We start from the raw sequence: 24,695 nt of genomic DNA on the forward strand, positions 1-24,695 counted from the left end.
AAGTTAAAATTTGTGGTCAAAACCTATTTACAGTCTGTCCAGACGTTCTACTGAATGGACCGGATTTATTTTTCTTTTATTCTGCTCGGAATGGCCCGCAGATACGTCATCAAGCGTTGACAGACCTTCAAAGTGATTTTCTTCTGAGTAATAACCTCGAAAATTTCGCTAATTAAGTAATAAATGAGGATTTTATGATAAATTCTCAGAACAGATTCGAGTTTGGGATCCAATGATGCTTTTAACAAATGTGTGGATCATTCTGAGCAGAATAAAAAAAAATTAGCTCGATCCGTTCAGTAAAACGCCTTTATTTTTTTTAAGGTATTGGTTGCTTGGCATTTCTTCCGCCACTACCCCATTCGGTCGTCCTAAAGCATGAGACTGAATGTCTGTGCCACCACCAGCTACAGAGCCTCGAAACTGGTCGCCCTAAATTTTAAAATTAGGGCGACCAGTGTCCTAACTAGTTCCTAGAGCTAACCTAAAAGCATGAGCGGAATAAGTGTGATACCGTCCAACACTCGCTTGCGTGTCCCACCGCCCACGTTATGTATCACTAAAATGGTTAGGCGCACCCCGTCAACTACTAAAACATATGACTATCAATAATTAAATTTATTACGTCAAAGACAGCAATTCGCAGCCACGCCTAAATGCCACTGAATGCCAGCAAGTACCTGTCCACCATTAAAGCACTTGGAGCCTTAATCTGGCTGGTAGCCAGCCATATCTCTCGGCTAGCTTCCTACAGCAGCGCGGTAGGAAACTTTTCCCTTAGGCAAACTACTGATGCCGGTTGAACAAAATAACCGCATCAAGGAACTCCCACACGGTCCGACAATGCGGCTCTCGCCACATTGACTCGCCGGTTGTGAGTGACCAAAGTTCCAGGGTGGCCTGAGTTCTGGCCACACCCCAAGAGCTGGGCAGTCAGAAATCATGGGTTCACTCGACTGGACCTCCCCGCAGACTCACAGCTCATCAGCTGCCAGATGGAACTGAAACAAATATTTGTTTAAATTTATGTGGTTGGAGAGCACACGGGGTCCCGTGTGCTCTCCATTATATTATATATAAAAATATATTAATTGCACTTAAAAACGATGGAGAGGCATACCATCCCCCCAGATTCTATATAAATTTATCAAGGACCTTTCCTTAGTCGTCGCGTGCCATTCTTGTTGGTATGCTTCAATCTCGAGGCTGTAAAGCCTCCTCCGCAGGCGGGAGATGGGCAACTTTTCGAAATTTGGAATAGGTGCATTGAGACCACCGTTCCGCTTTGGTACAGGCCCAATTCGAAACCGCACCCCAAATACCTCGGCCTCCCTGCATCTTCGCAATTTCCACATGGCTGCCCGATCTTTCACCACTATTTCGATTGCGAGAGCCTTTCCCAATACAGTGGTAGCTTCGTAGGAGGTTGTTTTAAAAACACCAGTGCATACAATTAAGGCTCTGCGCTGGGCACTCCTTAAATTTTGAATAAGTGCTCGATTTCTTTCCAACGTATGCACCCAAATGGACGCCGCGTAAGTGGCCATACTTTCGAAGACACCTCGGTATACCATGTAAGAATGATGGCCTGACAGCCCGTAATCCTTTCGAGCAATCCTCCTAAGCGTGTGCATCACAGAGATGGCGTCCGCCGCTACTTAAAACAGCAACTTCTAATAAAAAAAAAACTTTTTGAACAACAAAAAAGAGTGCATTAATTTATTTTACACTACCTATGAAAATTTTTCTTAGGCAGCGTTGTATGTAAAGCGCCTGTATATATAACAGGAACTAGTCGCTATTGCTTTCTCTTGTAGTAATGATGTTCATTGTATAGTCAATTTTTGGCTGTATAATGGTAACCAAAATGAAGGTGACGCTTTTGAAGCTATATCACCTGTATTTTGGTGTTGACATGCTGATATGAAAATGTATATTATTTGGCTTAGCGATTGTAGCAGGCGGCGTATAGCTGTACACATTACGTGCAAGAGTTGAACGGGTGAAACAGCTAGATAGTCATTCCTTTACGAAAACATCTCGTTTAGCACCGTATACATAGTGTGCAGTACATTGTACATTGCAGTACATTATGTTCAGGTATCGACGGTGGGTGGTTGAGAAACATCTTTGAACAAATAACTGGATCCCTCGATGTAGACACAATTGTATCGAACATGCTATTTGGAGCCCAAGAATTTAGGGCTATGTCGAAATATATAACAACCATACTACAGCACAAAGTCAGGGACAACGAGGTAGCGAGGGATTGATGGACAACCTCCTGTGGTGTCGTAGTTCGTCCGGGCTTGCCGGCATGAGCGACGTTGATGAGACACGAGACTCCGTCGCCCTCGAGCTGTTAAGACCGAGACCCGGCTGCGGCTCCCTCGACGGACCCGGTTAGATTCAGGCAACTGTTACGACCAAGACCCGAGTGGGTCTTGGTCGTAAAAAAGTACATTGAACATATAGTTTTAGTACAAGTACATTGTACATATAGTTTTTCCGTTAAAGCCCATCATGACTAGGAAGGGGGCTGCTGGTGTAGCGACCGGAAGCGTCACAAAGCGGGTTTGTACATCCCAAACCCCTACGGGGTTGGGATGTACATATAAATAGCGCTAGCGTAAGCCAGTCGTCAGCCTATGTGAACAGCCGCCCGCTATACAATCATGGGTAACCACTTCATTTCTTTTTTTCCCTAATGAGTCAGGCATGAAATGCTTTTTATTGCTGAGGATGGCTATGTCATCTTGGAAAGTGACTGATTGACACTAAATAAGAAAAAAAACAAAACAAAGATTATTTCTACCATTTTTTTTATAGCTTATATTTAAATGTTTAAGGTTCTAACATTTTAAAGTTGAAAATATATTTATTGTTTAGATTAATATATTTCTGAATTTCGTATTTCATCTAGTTTTTTCAACTAATCTTTAAAATAAATAAAAAATTAATAAATTTTTCTAAAAATGTAGAATTTTTTCAAAGGTTATCTCTGTAAGGACTAAGATTCAAGTTTTTGAAACTCGTGATTTTCTTTCTTTTTTTATGTTTTGTATCTTTATTTTTGGAGATTTTTATTTTAATAATTTTGGTAAATCTATAGTTAAGCATTTACTCCTTTAGAACAGTTGTCTCTTTACGTATGCCAATATCGATCCCAGTTTTTTTTGTATAAATAGTGTTTTAAAATATATTAATGGAAGATTACTACAATTATTATTTATAAGAAGTAAATGATTGTGAAACATTAACGCGTTAGCTACATGAAACAGGACATTTTAACCCAAATAAATAAATAAATAATTTATTTAGATCCGGATTGAATAACCTCTGAAACGGACATACAGGAGGAGAAAAAATTGAAGAAAGTGTAAATATAATGGAAAGTGAGATTGTGGGAAAAGAGAATAAGTTATGAAAGAAAAGAAAGGGTAATGAAAAACTGTAGTAAATACCTCTCTCTTTTTCCCTGTTTAGCCTCCGGTAACTACCGTTTAAATAATTCTTCAGAGGATGAATGAGGATGATATGTATGAGTGTAAATGAAGTGTAGTCTTGTACATTCTCAGTTCGACCATTCCTGAGATGTGTGGTTAATTGAAACCCAACCACCAAAGAACACCGGTATCCACGATCTAGTATTCAAATCCATATAAAAGTAACTGGCTTCACTAGGACTTGAACGCTGTAACTCTCGACTTCCAAATCAGCTGATTTGGGAAGACGCGTTAACCACTAGTCCAACCCGGTGGGTTTGTAGTAAATACCTGGAATGTTTTAAAGTTAACTAATGGAATCTGTAGATGGTATGTTTGGAAAGAGGGAGTGGAAAAGAATGATTAATTGATGAGATCAAGGGTGGAGGGATGTATTGTATTGACAAAGAAAATGGTGGCGGAGGATCGATTGGCTTAGAGACTGGCTGCATGCTGAGACCTGTCAGACAGCAGAACAATCATTATTATAATTATTATTATTATTACCCAAATAGAACATATTATCGTTATTATACAGATTACTACAGAATATGCTAATAAATGGATCATAAAGATAAATACCTATAACATTTATCTTAAAAGTTTAAGGAAAAACGGCAAAAAATCTTTGATCAGATCAATTATAAAGATTTTAAAGTTATCGAATAGAAACGAAAAATTGTTATAATTAATATAATTCAGTAAAATAATTAGGTGAAAAAAGTAATTCTACTGTATGAAGATAACGAAATTACTAAATCTTAGTTTTATAAATTTAGATCGAAGGGTTGATTTTTAAATACGCAAGCCGTGGCGGATTTCTAAATAGGCTAAAAGACTGTAGCCTACGGCGGTTGCACCGGCCGGTCGTTCAGCCTAGAGGCGTCACATATGTAAATCCACCTCTGTATGCAAGTACATATTCGCGTAAAATTTTAATAAGTAATATTGTTTCTCCAAAAGGAAAATCTCTCAATTTATTTTTTTAATGATTCGATCTTTTATTAGATCGCTACGTAATTTTTTTTTAAATCGGCAAAAATAATTCTATTTTTCCGCTACTGATCAGAGGTTATGTATGACCTTTGACCTCTGTCTTACTACCCTTTACAAAATCCAACTCTAAACTTTAGTAGCATCTGTATCTTATGCATAGAAGTCACCGTGCCAAATTTAGAAAGTATTTGATGCAACCAATCCCGAGTTTTTAATACAAATATACACACACAAGCGCACACAAAAGTATGAAATTTATCCCGTTTTTATCAACGTTTCAAACACCTGAGTCCAAAAAACTAAAAATGTAGAAATGTACTTTCTTCAAGATTACCATATGTTCAATTTTTTATAGTATATACCGTAATGTAACTGCCAGGAAAGTAATATAAACTGAAACATATCGGATGTCTTTCTACCGGGTGAAAAGAAATTACTTTGGTTTTCACACAGGTGAATTTTGTTATTTATTTGTGAACTTTTTCTGGAATAAATTTTTTTTTTTTTAATCAAAGGAAAATATTTGTAAAGATAAACGCATTTAACAGAATAAATTATCAATAGTTAACTATTATTATAAATAATATTATTCATTTTCTAAAAATCGGATTATGTGATTCATATATACCAGCATCAAACTGAGATCTTAAACAAAAATATTTTCTAAAAAACGCTGCTCAAAATAAATTATACTCTACAAAATTCAATAAATATGTTTAAAAAATGAAGTAGAGATTTACCTTATCTTTTTTTTTATAAAGAATATTTTTAGTCGTCAGTTAAAAAAAAGTTAACAAAAAAACATTTTTTATGAAAAGTGTCTGAAAATTGTTGAGTTCTATTTTCATTGTTGAAAAATTTTAAACCATTGAAACAATTATTTATATATTTTTATTCAACCATTTGTGAGTAAATTCTGCCTATTTGTATTATTGTTAAAACGAGCACCACGTTTTTCTTTCTACTCTAAATTTACGGATATGCCCATTCTTTGGATAGTACTCTTTAAAATTGGATTCTACTAGGAATTAGAATTGAATGATCGATTCTTAATTTATATTTACCGGAATGAACAAAATGATCTTAAAACTATTTGAAACTTAATGTCTTTATTAATCAAAATACAAAAATAAAATAAATTAATTTTATTACAATCATAAAATACTAAAGAAGAACTTTAAATAAGGTGACTAGCGGAAAATATTTTTAATTAGATCCCAAGCTGATTAAATTAAACTATGATTTTAATTCTTTGTACTAGCTTTCGTTATATATTTTTTATTTTCAAACGTGTGGAGAACATATTAAAGATTAATTAGAAGGTAATTCACTTGAAAAAATAATTCTACAATAAAGCACAAAACAGCTGTCTAAGCATACGTAGACAATGAACTAGGCATACTAGTAAGCGCATTGTTTGTGAGCGTGTCAGCTTATACAACCACCCACGCACATCACAGCCTTTCGTCGTTCGTTAATCAGTGTAAACGATTCATTATTAATTTCAGAATAAATTTACGCAGAAACTTTTACATAATTTTTTTGATGATATTGCCACATAAGTTTGAAGCTTTTGCGTGGTATGTGGAAATGGAATTTTTGTAGCGTATGAAAAATACCATGACTGGCCGGGGTTTGAATTCGGGACTTCCGGATAAGCCGAGTCGCTACTTCTCTGCCGTGGAGATCGGAAAATCAATGAATTATTGATAATTCTTTCACTATTTTATTACTGTACACTGTTTCTTAATTCATCATTTTAAAAAAATTACCAAAACGGATTATGAATGTACAGAACAGATTTGCGTGTATTTTTTACTGTATTGATGTAAATCATACATTTTTTTTGGTTAGTTTGGTTGGTTATAAAAGCATTCAAGAAAAATTAAAACATATTTTTTGAAAGAAATATACATTTGTCCGTTTATGTCTTTAGAATTGTTATAAACTTAATTAAAAAAGCCAAAAAAGTTGTTTTCTTTTAATTTGGTAATTTAACGAATAAAAATAGTAATTCTAAACGTGTTTTGTCATGCTTCTTTCTGTGATTATTAAAAAATGAGTGGAAAATTCAACCCGTTATCTTTAAGAGAATAATTTTTTGAATTCAGGCAAAAGAAAATAATGCATTTTTATTAATTGCTATGTAAATACATCAACTTAGGTTACTTTCGTTACTTCTCAGGTAGTAATGAACTCTTACTTGGATCTGTAACAATAAAGCTACGTACAAATTCCCTTGAAAAGTATGATAGAAGAAAACTTTATTAACTTGCAAGCATTTTATTTTTTTACAATTACATTAAGTAAGTGTTTATTTATAAGAAGTTAAATTTTTAATTAAGTTTGTTGTTATTTTTAATTAAGTTAATCAGCGTACGAAGTATTTATCTTATTTAACTTTAATGTTATTTCATAGTATTTTTGTAACATAACACAAAATGAAAACAGAAGTATAAATAAAATAGAATTATAATAATACTAATACAAATAAAAAAAATAAATAATAAAAATAAACATTAATGAGAATGAATGATAGGCTCACAAAACAAATCTTTAACCACATTTATAACAAAAATAACAGAAATCAATGGACTTCAGTAGTTCAAAAAGATCTAAAAGAAATTAAAATATCCGAAGAAATATTACATCTTTCTGAAAACTGGAACAAGATTTTCAATGGTTTTCAAGAGAAGGAGAAAAAAGAAAACTAACAAAATTCTGATTAGATGAGAAGGCAAAAATAAAGCGAAAGAATGAACTAATAGAATATCAGAAAAGAAAGTGCTCAAAAGAAAGAAAAATGAGTATAAAATATCGCTTCACGTGGTTCTCTATCGGTCAAACCCGGAAAAAAAAGTTTATATAAAATGTTAAACATGTTGAGTATATTTTTATTTTTAGAAAATAAAGAAAAATGTATAACTCTTAGAGATTATGATTAAACATAGGATTTGAATCATATAATTACTTTTTATAATGTTTTCCATACTAGGATTGGTTTATAGAAGATCAATAATTTATTTGTAACGCTTTAAGAAACATAAATAAAGCTCTTGAGCTCTGGGTATTGTGTCACTTATAGTTCAAAGAAATTGATAATACTGGGCGATATTATAGTGCTCTCATAACAAAGTTAAATTCATCCCCAACTATTTTAGAGATGACACAGAATTCATTATTATCGGCGTGCAACATCGATTTTCGTTAAAAATGTTATGCCATAAATTTAGGATTAGAAGATTAGTATTATTAAATTAGATAGACTAATTTATTTTTTATTATGAAAAATGTTTAACATTAAAGAAAGATAAAATAAATTGCGAGAGAAAAATGTTTAGCCTTGTCCGGAATCTATTCATAGCCCAGTACGCTAACAACTACAACAGTTGATTGGTCAGTTATAATTATTATGTACAGTGATAATCATAATTATAAATCTAACGCATGTGATCTATGCGATCTGTAGACATAGTGTTTTACTTACGTGCTTATACTCTACACTAAAGGTTCCCAAACTTATTTTTCTCATAGACCACTTTCAAAATTTTGCTGGTTCCTGTGGATCCCCTGCAGCTACATTTCTACCATACTTCCAGTCGACGGAAAATGTGAAGATTAGATCTAACTATGAAAATTTGCGTTACGGCTGAGTTCCACGAACTAACAGCTTCCGAAAAAAAAGTGAGAATTGATTGGTTAATTTTTGATTGACTGTCCTGTGAGTGGATGTCAAAAAAGTAAAGTTGGCCAATCAAAAAAAATGCTTCCATCCAACTTTACATTTTTGACATCTACTCACAGCACAAGAAAGCAATCAATTCTCACTTATTTTATTTAGAAAACTTTCCATTCAGAGTGGTAAAAAGCAAAAGAAAAATAGTATATTTTTTTGTGTTGCATTTATTCAAATATGTAATCATTACACTATTAATTATTATTATTATCATATTGCAATGTAATATAATAAAATTGTCGTAATATAATTAAAATTAAACATTAATATCGTAATGTAACTTCTACAATGACAATCACAAAATAGTTACAATTTTAATGGGAGGGATGTACTTGATGGATTGATAGCAAATTATCAATATTTGGCTTCAGTTTTGTTAGGAATAAGCGCAAATCTCCCCGTTCTGTGATATTGAATCTGCTCATTTTTTTGATAAAAGGTTTGTAACGATACTAAAACTTTTTTTCGACAAGATATGACGAGGGAAACTCTATCAAAAGCTTTCTCGCAATTCCCCACAGTCCAGGATATTTTTCTGGTATTTCTGCCTGCAGCCAAAATGTTTGATACCCTCTTTTAAATTTCACCTTCAGCTCCTCATTAGTGCTAAGCTCGACGAGCTTCTCTTGTAATATCACATTCTCCACTTCCGTTTCATCAAATGGATTTATGATCCATGGTGGTATTTCCATCGTCAGAATATCTTCAAATCTGATTTTGAAGTCATCATGCAGGGCAATTAAATGTTGAACGTATGTCTGAATATCCTCATCAAGGCATTCTACCTGTGACAAGTTTGAAAACTGGGAAAATACGCGCCGACTAATATTTTGCTTCATAAATTTCAATTTTCCAAGAAAAGCTGAAATTACACCCTTTGTTTTTATTAAATTGAGACTGTCCCCTTGTAATTGTAAGTTAATGCCATTAAATTTTTTGAACAAATCTGTCAAATACGCGATGTCAGCTTTCAAAGTGATCAGGTTTTCTTTTAAATCTGAATCTTTACCTTCCAGAAACTCTAAAACTGATTCAAAAAGTGAGTAAAATCTAGTTAAACATGCACCTTTCGACAACCAGCGTACTTCAGTATGTAAGAGCAATCGTTGGAAGTCCTGCATCATTTTCAACGCACAATTGGGCAAATAAACGCGTATTCAATGCATTGCTTCTTATCTTGTTAACAGCATTAATTACAAGTTGAAGCGATTGGTGCAATCTATCACTCAGATTTTTCGCTACTAGGTGTTGTCGGTGGATGACACAGTGAATTGCAGTTACCTCTGGTATAATTCTTTTAAGATGGCTTATAAACCCACGATATCGCCCGACCATGGCAGGAGCTCCATCTGTTGCCACCGAAATGACGTTTGTGAATGGAATTGATTTAACGTTAAAAAAATCTAACAGGACATTAAATATTGATTCACCTTTAGTGCAAGTTTTTACAAGTAACAGTCGCTGAGCTTCTCAAAACATTATCTGCCTAGATTGATACGCAAAGTCAAGCCAACATTTTAGTTCTTCACTATCGAAACCAGATGAATTTTCGTGGACCCCCGCTTACGAATTGTGAACCCCCATTTTTTTGTCACGCCAACGTAGACCCCCGTCGAGTCTCCTGTGGACCCCTGGTGGTCCACCTGGACCACTTTGGGAATCAATGCTCTACACTATTAAGTAGTTTTATAATAATACTAATAAAAAAATATTAGGTCCCATAAAGGATAGAAACACATTTTAACATAGAAGAATGAATGAAATATATAAAAATATAGATTCAAACAACGGACGCAATGTAAGAACAAACATTAATGTTTTTTTTTTGTTACTTTGTCAGAATGATTAAAAAACAGGATAACAACGCAAACTGTTTTCATATACAAGTGGAAAACAGAAATAAACAGAATTAAAGAAGTTAAAAAAATCATAATATTTAAAAATATAAAAGAAAAAAACATTAAAAATAGAGATATATTTAAACCAAAATGTAAGAGGTTTCCAAGAAGAAAAGACCAGAAAAGAAAATCTGAAAATTAAATAATCGGAACAACGCGAAGAACGACATGCGGAGAGAATGAAGAGATACTGAGAAGACAGAAAAAACAAAGAAGAAAGAAGTGAAAATATGGTCTTAAAATGGCCAAAATCGAAAAGAAAAAAAGAATTACAAAATTTTTCATGAAAAAATCTATGTTATATTGATTTTACGTTTCTTCTACAAACATGTTTAAACTATTTTCATTAATCTGAAGTGGTGGTTTTAATTTTTTTAATTTTCAAATTGAAATAAAAAAAGAACATTTTTCAAATTAAAAAAATTTATAAACAAATATTTTTTATTGAAATGCAAAAAATTTCATTCTTACAGAGTGGCGCACGAAACGATCCAACATTTGTTTTGGCAGTAATTGTTTAGGTTATTAAATTATTAATGTGTTTTATTTTGGCAGAAATGGCATCAGTGTCAAACAAAATATGCAATTTAGGGCTTCCGAAAAACCATACATGGTCATGAAAAGGTGCATCACGCTCCAAGAATTACGGTACGGGCCGCTATCTCAAGTCATGGGGTAATAGGACCATTCTTTTTTGAACAGATAATGAACAGTGAACGTTATCTAAATATGATGCGTAATAATACTCTTCCTCAGCTTCTTGAAAAAGGGAAATGTTTGGTTTTTCTAATGTGTGGAAAACCACATATTTTCTAATGTGTGGTTCATGCAGGATATAGCCAGGCCACACACAGCTAATGTTGTTTTAGACTCTTTGGATGAAACATTTAACGCAGATGTCATTTCAAACCGATTTCCTAATCGTTTTGCGTGTGGATACAACTGGCCCACGAACAGTCTTGATTTGAACCCGTGTGATTATTTTCTTTGCGGATTTCTAAAGGAAAAGGTTTTCACAAAATATCCTTGTACAGTGATGAAACTGCGAGTGCTGGTCATTGAGGCGTGCAACGAGATAAGGATATGTATTGTCGAGTTATTGACAATACAGGAGTTCGTGTTGAAGAAGTTGCTAGGTATGATGGTGGTCATATTGAACATCTGATAAGCAGAACATAATTTCCAGGTATATAGTAAACACGCTGTATACTTTTCTGTATTTTTACTTTTCTGTATTGCGATTTCATGAATCGCGGTTTCATGAATTTAAGGTTCATGAATAAACCAAAGGTTCACGAGGGACCTAAACTTTCCTGGAAAGATTTACAGAAAAATTAGTCGGATGAGTACAAATTTAAACAAAACCACCATCCAGTGGACAAAATATCCCAAGTACAAAAATCATTTTTTTGAAACTACTTCTTGAACTTAGAAAGAAGATCAATTGAAATTTAGAAATTTTGATTTTTAATAATTACATTTTAAACATGAAATGCATAAAAATTACACACTTTATAAGATACGACATGAAATGGTAAACAGATGTTTTGCAATAAAATGTTTTGCGTCTTTTACATAACCGTAGAAATGCAATATAACAAATTTTATAACACATAAAAATTCAATGTAACAACTATAATTATTAATATTTATTAAAATATACAATACTAGATATGAATATGGGTAATTAATTACTCGCAAATTAATAAAATAATAAACAAACACATAGATTATACTAGTTTTACTGTCATTCTGTGTGGTACGAAAAGGTAGTGTGTGGGCCGAATTGGGTTTCCAAAAATCTTTCATGATTTACTGAGGAAACATACTGACTGACTAACAACTAATAGGGAGATAGTCGACACATGTGCTACATGTCTGGGCTACTTGTCTAAACTGTCATCCGATTCGGCGTCTCCTATATTAAGAGATCGGATAGTTGTCTACGAGCACAGTATAACCTACCTACTTGCTTATAATGAGAATGGACTGACATAAATATAATATAAATTCTGATGTCACTGACGGTCCGACTATGCTCGTCATATTGTACCGACATAGACCACTACTATCAACATTGTGTCCAACGTAACAACATATGTTATTTATTAATTCTATCTAGTTAAATGTAATTATGTTTTATGTAATATTAATTAAACTAACTGATACTATAAATCTGTGTACTGCTGTAGTTATATCATTGTCATCTGCAGTTAATTATGAATTATTATAATGGAGTGGTAAATATAGAAAAATATTTCTCATTCGATTTTTTACCAAACAATTTTTTTAGAATTCTTTTCATAATTATTTTGAATTTTTTTAAATATTTTAAATAGAATTACGTTATTTGATAGATCTAATAATCTCATAAAAAATGGAACAAAATTATACAACTAAAAATTAATTAATTTCTTGAATTCCCAAAACCTCCAAAGTGGCCGGGCGAATGAGTTCATAATATTGTCTTAGAACAATGCAAAGAACTGCTGCCGGGCAGATTCAATCCACATTATTCATTGATTCAGCTATCTCATTATAATAAAACAAAAAACAATAAAAAAATTTGATCTTTTTCTCAATTATATGTCATTAAATTTAAAAATAAGTAATATGGAACGTGATTTGGCTTGGTGCTCAATCCTTTACCTTAAAGAAAAAAAACGACTGATTGGTTTAAAATTGTAATAAAATATTATTGGAGGATAATTCAATAATAATTAATGACATAAATTGCTCAGTAGCTTCAAAGGTTTATTTAATCAATGTGACTGTTTTTAGTTTTCAACGTAATTTCCAGCAACATTATTAAGATTCATTTTCTTTTTAATTAATGTACAAACAACTGTCACATTCTCCTTATTTACTAAATCTGTATTTATTTTGTCAGCTTATTAAACCAGCTGAGGTTACGTATTATTCTATTTCAATTAAAATATATTGTTCACTATGATGTGAGTTGTAATTAATACACATATAAACTGTTATATGCTAGTTATAAGCTAGACAAACTTATAACTCATGTAATGTAAACTTCAACTAACTTCAATTAATTCAAAATAGTATAAATCAAAATGTAATAAATTGAATAAAAGATGATGTAATATTAAGTGAATAAAAGATGTGTTTAATGAACATTTGAATTTCCGGCAATTATTAATGTACATTATTAACGTAACTAAGGTATTGCACCGAGACTGTGATTATAGACTTGTGTGAGCCAATTTAAAACTTTTTTTTAATGTTGTTATTGCCATTAAACTTCTTACTACATAGCACCTCCTTGAAATAGACTAATGGAAAAGTCCAATGGGGCCAGTCAGAGTATATGGATGGAGAGGTAGTTTCCCATGAAATTTTCCGATGGTTTCTCGAGTTACCTGATCTGTGTGAGACCGGGCGTTATCGTGAAGCAGAGTAATGGCTTTATGGAGAGATTCAGGGTGTTTTACTTCCCTCGCAGCATAGCTCTAGAGCTATACTGCAGTAACGGAAATATGGTAATAAGTCAAAAAATGGAGTAGGGGATTTTTGAATTTCTTGATGCTTCATGACCCAGGGACCTTCAAAAAACAAAAAAAAAAGGTGAAGGGGTAATGTTCTTACGTATGTAGTGGTGTTTGAAATTTATAACTTTTGACTGGATCACCCAATTTTTTTGAAATTTTTTACAGAGACTGTTGGTAAAACTTTGGGGGTCAATAAATCCAGGGAGTTAGATAGTTTTTTGGGGTCAATTTTCTCAAAATTTTGCAAACAAACCATCCTGATCTTATAGCGGAAGACATCCGCTTTGTGACGTCCCGGTCACTACACCAACCCCTTCATTCCTAGCCCTAATGGGATTTACCGAAGGTCATATTTTAAGCCCTCAATACCTGATTACATATTTCAGTAATCAGTACTATTAAGATGGCGTCGATGCAAATGCCTCAAAAGACATTTCCATCGATTTTTAAACCCATTAACTAACAAAAGATATTTTGCATTTGGTTTACTCACCTAAACCGAATGAAAAAAAAAAAAAAAAAAAACTAACTGATAACGAATAAAAATCTACAAACTGAGCTATAACAAAATATTAATCTCATACCCTCAAAGATTGTTCACAACGTCGTAATTTTGACTTACCATACCAAAGCATTCAAAATCACCTACAAATCAACCCACGAATACACCAAACAAGAACTGGGCACAATTGCCAAATACGCCTACTCTGGCGGAAAAGCATCCAAATGGGTCCCTAGCCACCGAGGCTACTATTCTACACTAAACATCCTCTGCAATCCTTTCGAACGCCAAATAAACTAAAAAATCTTTCTACAATGCGCCACTCATCTCTAACTTTCCAGTTAGCCCGCATATCCAAACACGAACCAATACGCACAAGCTCCCTGACCACCTCTACATGTCTAAAATCATAACTTGAGAAGACGTATAGCACATTATATGCATCATCCGATAGTAAGTGGGGATATGCAAATATAACCCCACTTTATATTAAGCTCAGTACATGCGTGCATGCCTATCTTACCATTTAAACAAAAAAAAACTTTGTCTCAAAATTACATCACTTCTCCAAAAATAGATAAAAGCTATAATTTTATTTATTGCAAATTAGTTAACCGAATTTTTGTACGTCTTCCTATTCAGTAGAGCAGTAGTGTAAGTGACAAAAAAAAAATCCGCTAATATTTGTGGGGGGGGGGGGGACCTAATGAAAGTTTAAATACCGATTTTGATTCTTTAAATATTTTTTGTTTATTTAAACTTTTAATAATAATAATATTACAATAAAATTTTATTATAATTCACCCCCACCCCAAAAAAAAGAAATCTTATGTAAATTTTTATTGGTTGTATTACATTTTTTTTACTTTCTACCATTTAACATAGTAAACGTAAAAAAAAGAACAAAAAAAACTTTTTGTAAGATGATTTCGGATGTAGAAGAATAGAAAAAATTAAAAAGTTCCGATTTCTTGTTTAATTTTTTAAACTATTTTTGATTTATTTAAACATAAAACGATAATTTAACAATAAAACATCATCATAAATTATCCCCACTCTAAAAGAAAAATCATTGATAATTTTTTTCATGCATCACTATTTTTCTACTATATAAGAAAAAATAACCAATGGTAAGAAAATATATTATTACTTTGTTGTCAGTTTTTTCCACTTTTCAACGTAATATTCTGCAACATTATTACATTTTTCCTATTTATAAAAGAGCTTATTTATCCCTACTGTAAATACATCTTTTTTTTGATGTTGGAGCAATTTTAGAACATTATCTTTGATGTCGTATTGCCATTAAACTAGTACTACGGTAGCGCCTCCTTGAGTAGACCAAACAAATGAAATTCCAAGAGGCCAAGTCAGGAGTGTAGGGGATTGAGGCAGTACTTTCCAATGAAATCTTTCGATTGTTTCTCGAGTTACCTGAGCTATTTGCGGTCGGGTGTTATCGTGAAGCAGAATGTGCCTTTACGCTGAGTTCCACGGCGTTTTTCATCACTGCTGGCTTTGTTATATTAATAAGTTGGGCACAGTAGTATGCGCTGTTTATTGTTTACTGAACTAGAAAATTGATAAAAAAAGTCTTTTGCATCTCAAAAGATGCATGATTTTTCCTACTGATGGTCGAGTTTTGAATTTTTTCTTGACAGTTGAACACATCTGCTTCCACTTCTTCCTCTGTCTTTTTGTTCCCGGTTTGTAATGGTGAATCCATATCTCACCACAGAATACCGTAAAAAAAAGATATAACCTTCCTGTCGATAACGTTGTTTCAGCCCTGAGCACATGCAAAGTTTTCTCTCCTTATGATATGATCTGCCAACTCTCTTGGAACCCATCTTGGGCTATTTATTATTTATTTCTTGATAATCTTTTGAACTATACAGAGACTTACTTTTAATTTTTATCTATAATATTAACTGTAATTTGACAAGATTCTTGAATGAGAGAATCTATGAGAGTTTCAAGCGCTGAAATTGAAAGTTTGGACTTCAGAACGGTGCTCGTCAGTCACTGAAATTGAACCGTCTTTAAATTTTTCTACCCGCTTGTAACAATTGCTGCGGTTCATACAACTTTGTTCGTTTAGTTTGGTCATAAATTTTAACCGGTTTTTCACTTTCGGTAAGCAAAAACTAGATCACTGCACGCTGTTCCACTAATTCCCAAACTTCAAGGGGACTCACCATAGTAAAATGAGATTTTGAAGTCATAAAAAAAATATTACTCTATCAGTTGATCAAAAGTTATCACAGAGTTACTAACTTATTGTTTTGAATGTATCACATAAGCCTCTTACAAATTGCTTTGCCTCCAATGATATTTATGTTTTTATTTTTTTAATTAATCTCGTATATTCTTGAAATTGTTAAAAAAAGATAAATAAAACTTATATTAAGTTTGAAGATTATAAAATTCATCATAAATATGAAAATTAATATTTGTATTGGTAATTTAATAAAAAAATTTGCATTTAACTTTTTTTCCTCGTGTTTGTTCTTCTGCATCCTGGGCCGGCTCAGCAATCAAGTATTACTCAGCCCGGGAGTGCCCTTGTAACTCTAATGAGCCTCCCCACCTACCGGCAGTACATTCGGCATGGCGGCTCGGCTCCCCGGTTTCGGATCTTTTCCTTATTCTCATCTTTCCTCTGCCTCTAACCGCTAAAGCCGGGTATCAGTTTTTTCTCCCTAAATTAACTCCTCCCATTTCTTGTAATCCACTTTCTTTGCTCGTATAACCTCAGCCACGAATCTCTCTATTGTCACCCATTCCTCTTTACCTCTGAACATATACCTTTTTGTAGTTTCCGGGGTAATCTCTTTTATGTTATATCTGGCTTTTAGATCCTTTTAAAAAAGGTGTGGCAAGGAGTGTCCTGTTGGCCGCAGGACACACAATTTGGGAGCTCCCTTTTTTTAAACCTGTGTAAGTATACACCAAATCTTCCGTGACTAGAGAGGAATTGTGACAGGTACTACCCCACGTCGTCGTGTTTCCTCCTCAGCTACGGTCCCAGCTCAGGAATAAGTTTCTTTGTCCACGTCCCAGTCGTAGCAATGTTTAATTTTGAATTTAATTTTTGAAAAACTTTTCTTGAAATAATTCGAAATTGGCACTAAATTGAAAAAAAGAAAAAAAAAACAATTCAGAAATTGAATTAGTAATATCTTCTGAATACTGATAAGACGGTACTCTTAAAACATTTTGAATGATTAACTATCGAACCTTTCTTCTATTTCGTAAGGATTCATGACAGTTGTGAAGAATTTAATTTTTAAAATATTATTTATTATTTAATTTTTAAGCCTCTTAAAAAATTTTTCGATGGTAAAAATTTTGCCATCAAAAATAATTCTAATTTTTTTTCGCAGGAAGAGGGGAAAGCTCTGCCAACCGCCGCCTGCCCGCACTGACGGCAGTGTTGGGTTCTCATCGATTATAACTCCTCTCCCTTAATACAGCATGCTCCAATACCCGCCTTTAGGGATTACTTCAGATTGCATTCTCACGGGATTCCTGTGGGTGATTTGAAGAGTCCTGAGCGCAAGAGCAGCGACAATCCCTAGGAGAGTCCACAACCCTTTCCCCACCTAGGTTGTCTAATCCCCACCCACCTCGATGGCAGTTAAAATTGCTGCCGTTATGTGGTTTTTCCGTTCTGATGCAGTTTCCCGCGCATTTTCGTTTACAGTATTTTTCTGCTCATATCTGCAACTGCCTTCCAGGAACACTCTTTCTGTAGCAGCACCTCTGACAAGTTGACAACGATCAGCCTCCCAGTGACTGTTACGCACCGTTGTCGCTCCTGGCGCATTCAAAGAAGTTGTGCTGTGTTCTCGAGGCCGCAGGAGACACACCCAGCGTCGTTCCGTCTTCTCCTGCTCACCAGGTAGGCGTTGAAGGCGTCATGTCCGTCAAGTGCTGGGTGAGCCAAACATTTACCTCCCATAACCTGATCGACCCACCTTTTTATGCTAGGGATGAATTCGTGAGCATATCGTCCGCACGAGGCCCTATCACACCTCTCAAACAGGGTGTCCCACGCATCCTTCATCTAGATGCTCCTTCATCTTTCGACTTTCTCGAGTATCTCCTGATCTAATGGGGGTACTCCAGCAACAATGAATCAGAAATAACATTCATTGTTTCCTTCTTCCTTTTCTTTTTTAATAAAAAGTAGTTAATATTCTTTTTGTAAACATTTTTAACATAATTTTGCAAATCAGTATATATTTTTTTTATTTTTAACAGCTTTGTAAAATTATAATAAAAAAGTTAAATAATTTATCCACTTTAATTAAATAGTATAATTTTTTAATCTTTAAAACAAGATTTTTAATTTTTGAGTTTATATTTTTCAAAAATAATTTCATGTTGTGTATGAATTAGAAGGATTATTGATGTCCCTTTTTATTTATTATTTTTAATTGTATAATGTTATTATCTTACACTTCTCTTTATTTTATTCAATTTAATGTAATTTTATTAGCTTTATAACAACAAAATTATCTCAATTTGATTTTATTAAATTATTTTACATTTTTCTTTAGATAGTTTTCATTCTTCCATAGTTTTATCAATTCATTTAAATTACCTACATCACGTAATCTACTCTATTCCTGTGAAAATCATTTATAATAGCAATCCAGATGGTAATCTTCTTCTAAATCTGATAATTTGTAATAAGATCACGTAATCTGATATAGTTTTTCCTTCAATAATTCTTCTTTTTTATGACTATATATATATATATATATATATATATATATGTTATATATATATATATATATATATATATATATATATATATATATATATATATATATATATATATATATATATATATATATATATATATATATATATATATATATATATATATATAGTCATAATAAGATATATAGTCATAAGATATATAATATATATATATCTTCGCTATTTCTCCTATTGTTAGCTATAACCACGTATGTACTGTATGATTTCTATTCGTGAGATTATAAATTTTTGTTTTTAACTAAAATTCTTCATAAATTATTCCGATTAAAGAATTTTGCAAACAGCTTATTTGTAAAAAAAAATTAATAATAATAAATAAAAGAAATAGAAAATAATATTAATGTTAAAATTACTTACATTGAAATCTAATTTATTTACATTATTTAAATAACTTCCTAACAAATTTCTACATTGAAACTTTAAAATGACGGACAGATTGGTTAGAACAGATTATGATGATTATATAAGTGCAACCTCTATTGTTCTGCATAATTTAAAAATGATTTTATAGGTGATTAATTCAACACATAAATTCAAAGTTTGATCGGGATTCAAAACTGAGACCTTCTGGATGAAAGGTTGAGAGGTACCAACAAGAAGTAGTATAGAGGTACGAATCAAAATTACTTTCTCTCATTGAAATGATGTACACTGCTCTAATCAGACTGATGTAAGTAAAGTTTACTTAAGTGAGTTTACATGCAGATGTACTGCAATACATTTGGATGAAATGAGGAAGCTTACGGGAAAGCATTTAAACACTTATTTTCACTAGTAAGTTTAACATTGAATACTTTTTAGAAAAGCTATTCAATTTTTGGCAGTTATTTTTTATTCATATTAGATCACTTATCTAATTAAATAATAGTTTTCAACAGATAAAAGTATTTCAACACACTAATGTTTTGCTCAATCTAGGCACATTCATTGTATAATAAGAAATTAAGACATGTTCAATAACAGAGGTGTTTTCAACATATATTTAAATGAAAAAATGTCGATAAAATTTTATATACAAGTGGATTCCATAAAGGTTCTGAATTAATTTCTGGACTCTATTTTTTTTCTGGTAATGCATGTAGGAAATGAGAAATAAATCCTTTTATTCTTCAAGCGTTATATCATAGCTTTTGTGAATCAGCTCTGTCTTGTAATCATTTAAAATGATTGGCTAAATTTCCTTAATTATTGTAAGATTCTACTTTGTATAAAAAGGCTAATTCTAATTTCGATTTTTTAGGTCTCACAATGACAGTTTGCTTTGTTTGAAAAATCGTAGGTCTGACAATTCGATATTTTTATTATATTAATGTACCCTAGTTGTTGCATTATCACGATTTCATTTACAATGGAAATTTAGCATAAAGATGCGATATGGGACAGGGGATGATGTTATCATAGTCAAAATGAATGCAATCTTGTTGACTGGTTTCAGCACTGAGCATTGTTTCATACCACTTATTTCTTGGAGACTGTACAGAAGACGAATTATTGTTGAGACAGGTGTTGATTAGTCATGAGTAATTCGATCATTTGTTACGAAAGGTGAAAATCATTGATAATCTTGGGATAAGTTTGAAATCTGGGAATCGTCAGAATGTTGTCCGTCATGCTGTCATGGTTTGACCAAATTTGAAGGATGCGTGGAGAAAACTCTTTAAATATGTTCTCAGTAGAACATATGGTGGACGTCGAGTTTATTAGTAGGAAAATATTTAGAATGTGTCATAATTTCATAAATTAAGTAACACATAGTAATTAAACAATTAATTACGATATGTAACTAAACTTATATTTGTTGAAGTGTTTCAAAATTCTTCAGGTCTATGGTTGAAGGTCGTCAGTTTTATTTCAATTGATGAGGGTATCGGTTGGAAAACTACTAGATATCCATTCTGGACCCATTCTTGCTATTTATTCTTTGTGGCAATAAATTTCACTTATGTATTGGAATTTATCTGTATACCCTTTCTTTTTCCTGTTTAGCCTCCGGTAACTACCATTCAGGTAATACTTCAGAGGATGAATGAGGATATGTATGAGTGTAAATGAAGTGTAGTCTTCTCAGGTCAACCATTCTTGAGATGGGTGGTTAATTGAAACACAACCACCAAAGAACACCAGTATCCACGATTTAGTATTCAAATCCGTGTAAAAATAACTGACTTCAGTAGGACTTAAACGCAGGAACTCTCATCTTCGGAATCAGCTGATTTGGGAAGATGCGTTCACCACTAGACCAGCCTTGTGGGCTTTATCTGTACACCCAGATACAACATATATTCACACATATTCAACGTATAATGTAAGCTTAATATTGTAAGGAAAAAAGCTTTTCCAAGAAGGAAGACAACGATCATTACAACCAATAAGCTAGGTAGATAGGGTGGTTGGGATATAGATTGAACTACACTCTACAACAGACAATTTCCGTCTAAAATTCTAAATTGTATATTTTCAGAGCATGCATTCCATTTTTTATGTTGTAAATGTTAATTTATGAATTTTTATACCGAAGAAAAGTTCGGTATTATTTTTGGTTGCATGGTGTGAGGAGAAGGTGAGAATGAATTTTTTTTACGTTTTGAGGTATGAAAAGTACAAAAATACAATTAAAATAAATTGGGGTTTTCCTTATATATGTAGGCCTATTTGTAAATTTTTGTGGTTCAACAATCTTAAAAGCTATAAAATCAATTTCATTGAAATTTAGATATGCTGTAGTATTATATCTGAAGTTATGCGTGTGAAAACTTTATGATGATTGGTTGAGTGGTTCTTGAGTTACGATCAATTTAAGGTCGACAAAATGTTAGCGGGCAAGTTAGAAGCGTGATTCGTTATGAAGCTGTATGTTTGAACGTCCACGTTTCTTTATCTGCGATATCTACTGTTGAGTTAAACATGTCATATTATTCCAAGTAATGAAATTTTTATCATTATTATTTTTTATTATGTACGATTTGGACATGTTACTATTTTTTAATGGACAAGGTTTTTTTTTGTAACAATTTTTGATTAGAATGAGTTGATTTTATTTCAAAATAAAACAAAATAAACAAAAAGTCGGTCTTCTTGCTTCTTTCGCAGAACTGAACAAGAATTTTTTCTTTCAAATCGCTCTTGTTTTTGCTAGTATTCTTCTGATTAACAAATTACCCCACTAACATTTACTGAACAAATTACTTCACCAACAATTGCTACAACTGTAGATTTAAGATAAAATAAATAACATTTTTTCTAATTAGAAAAATTTCTAAATATGTTTAGGTTTCCTACTTATCACATTTTGGCTTGGTTTCGTAGCTTGTACATGTATATGTGTATGTAAAGAAAAAAATAAAAATAAGTTGTTGATAAATGGTTAAAGTTACTGAAATTTATAATTTAATACAATCATAATTACAGAATATTATTGAACTTGGTATTTCTAATAAAAAATAGTAAGATGTTCAACTCTATTAATAAGATTAATGTAAACATTTTTTTCATAATTCGATAATTTAAAAGTAAATAAATATGGTTAGATATTATTTTATTTATGTTGAGCAGCCAGCAATAACTTTAAAGGTTTTTGAAATAAAACTTATTTTATTAAAAAAATTATAAAATTTGAAGTACCATGTAAAGATGGTTGAACTATAAACAAAGGCGGAATCATAAAAGTAAGGGTGCTGTTGTTAAAGTTGTATTTGTTATGGGCAAAGAAGGTCGGAGAGGGGAGATTGTTATGTATATGTTATGACTAGTGACGTCACACCCACTGCACCTGTCGGTACTTTATCAGCCGAGACAACGTCGACGACGTACTCCGTCCATCCAGGAAAAAACGAGTGAACATAACATACAGATGCTGTTTGTGAAACGTATCATGCCAATACACGTATTCATAATATTTTAATCCCCTTTATTATTTTTCAAACAAAGTTAAAACTAAATTACTAAACTACATCTCTTTGGTAAATTATTCTTATAAATAATATATGGTTTTGAAAAAAAAAAGATTCATGATTTTATATAATTAAAAATATTTTATAAACTTCATTTAATAGAAACTAACAACTTTCAATATTTTTTTTTAGTCGTTTGAATGGTTTTATCCACTCTCTCTCTCACTCTCTCTCTCTCAATCAGTTTTTTAATCCCATACTATTTCTTATTCTATTCTTTCTCAGTATTTATCGTTTAGCTTTTGCTGTTTTTACTCTTCACTTTCATTTCAAATTCACTAACCTTGGCTGACCACTTTACTTAATTTTGTTGCCCACTATTTCTTGTTGTCCTATTTAAAAATTTTACTTCAAATTTCTCTGTCTTCCAGTTCGTCGTAAAAACTTCAAATTTCGTATTAAATCAACCCTCCGAACTTTTATCATTGACCTGTAATACTATAAGATTATTCTTTTACCACTAAGCGCTGAGCAACTCTTATTCTACTTGAAGCTCTAATTATTTGGGCATATTACTCCTTTCCTTCATAATTTTACTTCCTAAATAACAAAATATTGTGGTTAATGTCAAATATTGTTGGAGATCTTTCTTAATCTAACTTTTTATTATCCTTGTTCATGTACTTCATTATATCTTTAATCTTGTTTGCTTTAATATTAAACTTTCAGGCCTATTTGTTAATCCGTATGTCATTTTTTTTTTTAATACACCATATAAAGTTAAGGCTTGTGCATGGAATATGATGTGAACAGTAAATATAAAATGCCATGCCTGATTCAAACCCAGAACCCAAAATATTTAGAATGAATGACGAAGAAACTACCATTACGTTTTAGATATAATTTAAATATTATTATGTTAATCTTAACATTTCTGTATGCTGAAATCGTTATTTGCTCTTTCTTTAATAAATTAAATGGAGTATGCTACATTCAACTTTATATCGCTCTGTACAACTCTTTCATGATTTTTTATCTGTACTACAGCTACCTATTACTTTTGAAAGTTATATCATCTTTTCATATTAAAAGAGTTTTAATTTTACATTTATGTAATTTTTTAATTAATAAAGTGTAAAATTACCTTTATATTTTTCTTATATTCATGTTTTTTTTTTTAATGTTTATAATTACAAAATCATGTTTTACTCGTTGATTAAATTGTGAAATAATAACTTTAAATAGGACTATATTTAATTAAGATGAAATATTGATATTAATATGTGTAGATAAACAATATGCATAAGTTATGATAAATTTGATTAAGCCGGTGATAACCGGTGATTATTGGAGAATTTAATAAATACGAGTGTATATATAGCAATTTTTAAATATACCGGTCATTTTACATATTCTCCATATTAACATATTAAAATAATTCTACTGTAAGTACTAAATTTATTATTTACATAATCAAAATATTACTAATTAGTCGAGGTTAGCGAGGATAGGTTTTTTGGTTAGATTATGTTTTTTAACTAACCAAATGTAAACTGTGCTTGCTTTGCTCACTTATCTCGTCTAATTAATGTTAAGTATATAAATTATATATGTTGTTCTCCAACATTGGAGGCGATTAATAAAATTCTCCGTTAATTATGCATAATCATCGGATTAATCAAATTTACCGTAACATATTTAAAAGACATTGCTTTTTCTAAAAAAAAACGCCTTCAGCTAAATATTATTTCCTCATTTTTACTGATTTAATAAAAATATCCATTTTTTTTTAATTAACATGATCATAAAAATAATATTATAATAGTTCACTAAATTACTGATTCGTCCACATGAATCGGACGTTGTTATTAAATTCTCTACAAAACCA

At 31.9% G+C, this 24,695-nt stretch overlaps 1 long non-coding RNA gene across 1 annotated transcript in view; it reads left to right on the forward strand.

Annotated features, from left to right (window-relative positions):
* The window catches only part of LOC142328078 (uncharacterized), a 193,506-nt gene that overhangs the window by 61,801 nt on the left and 107,010 nt on the right, over positions 1-24,695 (forward strand). The window lies entirely within an intron of this gene.

This window comes from Lycorma delicatula, chromosome 7 (assembly GCF_047948215.1).
Source record: "Lycorma delicatula isolate Av1 chromosome 7, ASM4794821v1, whole genome shotgun sequence".
Lineage (NCBI taxonomy): Eukaryota > Metazoa > Arthropoda > Insecta > Hemiptera > Fulgoridae > Lycorma > Lycorma delicatula.